General features: G+C 40.0%; 1 pseudogene; it reads left to right on the top strand.

Moving 5' to 3' along the window:
• The window catches only part of LOC102244289, an 18,563-nt pseudogene extending 17,922 nt beyond the window's left edge, over positions 1 to 641 (top strand).
• The last annotated feature ends 4,507 nt before the right edge of the window (positions 642 to 5,148 follow it).

Genomic DNA, 5,148 nt, shown 5'->3' with positions numbered 1-5,148 from the left:
GGGATTGGGCCCACAACCTGGGCATGTGCCCTTGACCGGAATCAAACCTGGGACCCTTCAGTCTGCCGGCTGACACTCTATCCACTGAGCCAAACCAGCTAGGGCAGGCCTTTATTCTTTTCATAGCACCTCCGGACCTATTAAACGGGCTCTTATTTTCCATCTTATCCCCAGTCCTCCTGTTACCTGCACCAACATAGCTTTACAGGTCTTTGTCTTCCCATAAGAAAACTGAAGTAGCTCCTGAGGCACAGCGAGTGGAGGCCTGTGAGAGAGGTTGGGGATCTATAGAGGATGTATAGAGGCCGCCATACCTCGGCCTTTCCTACACAGACAGAAAATGGAAACCAAACACCTGGCCCAGAACTTTCAATTGTTAAACATTTATAAGTCCTTCCTGAAAAAGAAGGGGAACGTTTTACTCACAAGAGTTAAAAAATTCACCAACCAAACCAGATACAGTAACTTAATCTTATTACTTAATCTCGTTCATTTTTTCCCAGATGCTTATTTCCTGGGCCAGCAATTTTTATTTGCTTGCAGAGCTACCAGTTGATTTCTTCCTATTAGAAACGATCCCTTCCTTGGTGTTCAGTACCTTACCCTTCCTTTTCCATAGTTGGAATGAAGGGGTTTAACCTTCCAACTTTGAAACAGTGTCATTAACTATTCAGCTTCCACTGACAGCCACAAAGCACCCATGTGCTAGACACTGTTCTTGGAGATTTGAGGTGCTTTGTCTCTTGAATGCAACTTCCTGTCTGGCAGATGTTGAGGTGAGGGTTTGAGCTTGATATTCTCTCCTTTACACACAACCTCCCCTGTCAGCGACTTGTTCCAACAATGGTTTTTGAACACCTATTAATCACTCGGCTAGCAATTCTCAGTGTAGCAGACCAGTAGTTGCTACTCTGCTGGTTTGACTGCAGGCCCAGGGAGTAAATAAAGAAAATAATTAATACTTACCATGATTGCTAACACTCATGTGGTTTTAAGGTGGGCCAGGACTAGTTCAGAGAGCCTTACACTTGTTAACCTGTTTAATCCAACACCAACTGTCATTTTATAGATGAAGACACTGAGGCACAGAAGGGTAAGCAACTTGCCCAAGCTCAGATAGTTCCTAGAGCTAAGATCTGAGCCCAGGAAGTTGGGCTCCAAGTCTACATTCATAAACACGATGCTACATTGGTGTTCACATAATTAGGTTAATAGTAGCTCAGGAATGTTGTTATTCAAAATGTGCACAAATATTTCCCGCAAATGCCAAACCTGGCAAAAGTCATCTCTGGAACTATATTTTACCTCTCATAGTCCTGAACAAAGAAGTGGTTAAAATAAGCTGCTTCATGCATTCTGTAAGTCCAAGCAGCTCTGTATGCTGAGTGCATCTATTACTTAGCAGCATGTAACTGCTGACTTCACCATTCAGAAGAATCACATTGAAGCTGAAGTGGTAATAATTCAAAATTGACAATCTTGGAGAGACTTGAACAGTCATGTCTGTTATTAGCATTTAACAGAATCAAGTATTTAGCAGACTGTAGTAGAAAGTATTACAAGAATAAGTCTCAATAAAGCAGCAGATTCCAGGAATATTTGAGGGCTAAGAATATTTTAAGTCTTCTATATATAAAAAATGATGGTTATTCCTGGACATGAACGCCTTAGGTCGACAGAGTAGTTTTAGACTTTGTTAAATGTGTAGAAAGATTCAACTAGAGCAAAAATCATGTAAAGCTTAAAGCTTTTTTCAACAATACAACGTTATAAAGATACAACACAGACTTGTTATATACTGAGAAAAACAAATATTAACTTCCTAACTGGCATGTAATTAAAGAAGCATGACACTAATGGTTATATAAAAGTAAAAAAAAAATAATTACAACTGTATATCAGCTGAACATAATCCTTATTTTAAAAAATTTAAGACTCAAGATAAGTAAATTCTATTAGTTTCCACCTGTGAGACAGTGTTGGTAGAACTGGCCTGTGAGTAGGCTACTAGAGGCTATTTTACTGAAATAAGCACCAAAAAGCATTCCTTTCTTATTCAATTCAGTGTCAGTGACCCCTAAAGAATGAGAGACACCCAAGTCATTTTCAGTTTGGAGATGTCACATAATATTGGCATTTCTGTCATCCCTCAGAAACCACCCAACAATCACAACAACAAAAAAGAAGCAAGAGACAGGAATACAAATCCCATCTTCAATAAAATATTGAAAACAGGTGAGGCTCCTAACCACAAAATCAGTGGCAGGGGTACCAAAAGCAGTGGGGTTTGAGAAAAGGCATGAAAGGAAGCTGCGTGAGGGCACCCAAGGCTATGTATCTCAGAAAGAGCTTAATAGTTCAACCGATATAAGATGCATATAGTAACCGGCCGGTGTGGCTCAGTGGTTAAGCAACAACCTATGAACCTGGAGATCACGGTTCAGTTCCCAGTCGGGGCACATGCCTGGGTTGCGGGCTCAATCCCCAGTGGGGCGTGCAGGCAGCAGCCAATCAATGATTCTCTCTCATTATTGATGTTTCTATCTCTCCCTCTCCCTTCCTCTCTGAAATCAATAAGAATATATTTTTTTTAAAAAAGATGCTTATACTGAGGTAAAAAAAAAAATCAATGGCTGTTTATACAGCACTGGGAATAATGTAGTATCGTGGGTTGAATTGTGTCCCGCACACGAGATAGGTTGAAGTCTAACCCCTGGTATCTATAAATATGACCTTATTTGGAAATAGAGTTTACAGATATAATCAAGGTAAGATGAGGTCATCCTGGATTAGGGTGAACCCTAAGGCAATGACTGGTGTCTTTATAAGAAGACAGAAATTTAGACACAGGACACAGAGAGGAGAACGCCATGTGACGATGAGGACAGAGATTGGAGGGATGCGTTTACCGGCCAAGAAACACCAGGCTTGCCAGCAGCCTCCAGGGACTAGGATGGAGGCATGGAACAGATTCTCCCTCAGAGCCTCAGAAGGACCCAACCCTACTAATACCTTGATTTCAAACTTCTAGCCTCCAGAACTGTGAGAGAATATATTTCTGTTGTTTTAAGCCAACTAGTCGGTAGGCCTGAACCATCTAATTCACAGGGACAGGCCGGTCGCACGCGTTTCCCTGGATCTGGTTTGGTTTGGCGCAGCAGAGGAGGTGAGACTAAACTAGAATTCCACAAACATATGAAGTCTTGTGTTCACACGGGAGGAAAGAGACTTCGCTGTGAACAGCTCTGCAGCTGCCTGTCTCCATTGGCTGGGGTCAAAAGAGAAATTCTCACTGATGGAGGTGTCCTTGGCCCCCTCACAACACAAACCTCCTGTAAGTAAAGAGTGAGTCTAGGGGGGAAAATCTCCTCATTCAAAGAAGAGGAATAAAAAAGGAACGGACAAAGGTATAAGAAAAAGATGTCAAACAGAAAAACTAATGAAAAGTCACCATGAAAATGTTACCTCAGAGCAGATGAAAATTTTGAACACACTTTTGCCTTCAATATTAAAGACATGTAATGAAGCAACTGTTTCCAGAAACAAAGAAACAACTCGGAGAAGGGAGGGTGAGTTAACAAAAGATGAAACGTAAGCTGACAGAGTTTGGGAAAAAAGTGAATGAAAAATAAAAATAAAATAAAATCCTGGTAGAGACATACGCAAAACTGGAGGGAGGGCAAAGGTAAAGCAATACAGCATGAAACTTGAGGGTCGGAAGTGAGCAAAAGGTACAAAATGAAATATAAATAAGATAAAATCTTCAGGGATAAACTTATAAGTAAGAAAGCAGGAGTAGACAACTAAGAATTCACAAAATAAGAGGACCTGGAGAAGATAACATGAATAATGGATGAGAACAGACATTTAAAAATACATTTCAAAAACACTTTCCTGGTCCTGGCTGGGTGGCTCAGTTGGTTGGAGCCTTGTCCGGTACATCAAAAGATTGGGGGTTTGATTCCTGGTCAGGGCACATATCTGGGTTTCAGGTTCAATTACCAGTCAGGGCTCATGGGGAAGGAAGCTGATCAATGTTTCTCTCTCCCATTGATGTTTCTCTCCCCCACCCCCCTTCCTCTCTCTCTAAAGTCAATTAAAAAAACAAACAAACATATCCTCAGGTGAGGATTAAAAAAAAAACAAAAAACTTTTGTTTGATTCCTGGTCAGGGCACATATCTGGGTTTCAGGTTCAATTACCAGTCAGGGCTCATGGGGAAGGAAGCTGATCAATGTTTCTCTCTCCCATTGATGTTTCTCTCCCCCACCCCCCTTCCTCTCTCTCTAAAGTCAATTAAAAAAACAAACAAACATATCCTCAGGTGAGGATTAAAAAAAAAAACAAAAAACTTTCCTGGAATAAAAGAAGACTTGAATTTACAAAATGAAATGGCATGTCACATCCCACAAAAATCTTGAGCTACAATGGTCATAAGTTTACTAAACTTTGAAGATAAAATATTATTTTAAAATAAAGAAAGCTCTGGCTAGGTAGCTCAGTATGAGGATCATCCCCATACACCAAGGTTGCAGGTTTGATCTCTGGTCAGGGCACATACAAGAAGCAACCAATGAATGCATAACTAAGTGGAACAACAAATCTATGTTTCTCTGTTTATCTCTCTCTTTCTAAAATCAATCAATAAATAATAAAATAAAATAAGAAAAGATTCTTTGAACAGCCAAGGTGGAAGGAGGTGGGGGAAGGGAGGAATCAAGACATTTATAAGGAAGAAAAATCAGATTGGCTTCCCATTTCTCCATGATAACAATCAATATTAGATAGAGTGTAGCAATACCTAGAAAATTCTACCAGAAAGAAATTATATATTCTAAACTGTAATTCATTTCTTCTTTTTTCTCATATGTGGAATTTAATGAACAAAACAAACCTTCCTTTCTCTCTCTCTAAAAATTCAATGAAAAATTATAAATTCCATTTAGGGAAGAGTCTGCCTTACTCACACCATCTTACCAGCTGGTTTCTCTTCTCCATGACTGATCTTCCTCTGTTTGCTGACCTTGGCAGTCATTATGTGCTACATCAACACAAAATGTTGGATAGGGAACAAACTACAATGGTCCTGGTTAACCTGGCCTTTTCTGGGATAAAGATATTTCACAGCCCACACCTTTGGTCTATTAG

Source organism: Myotis brandtii, unplaced genomic scaffold, assembly GCF_000412655.1.
Source record: "Myotis brandtii unplaced genomic scaffold, ASM41265v1 scaffold160, whole genome shotgun sequence".
In the NCBI taxonomy this organism is placed as follows: domain Eukaryota; kingdom Metazoa; phylum Chordata; class Mammalia; order Chiroptera; family Vespertilionidae; genus Myotis; species Myotis brandtii.
The sequence above is the reverse complement of the archived record's forward strand: the minus strand, read 5'-3'. Positions and strand labels throughout refer to the sequence as shown.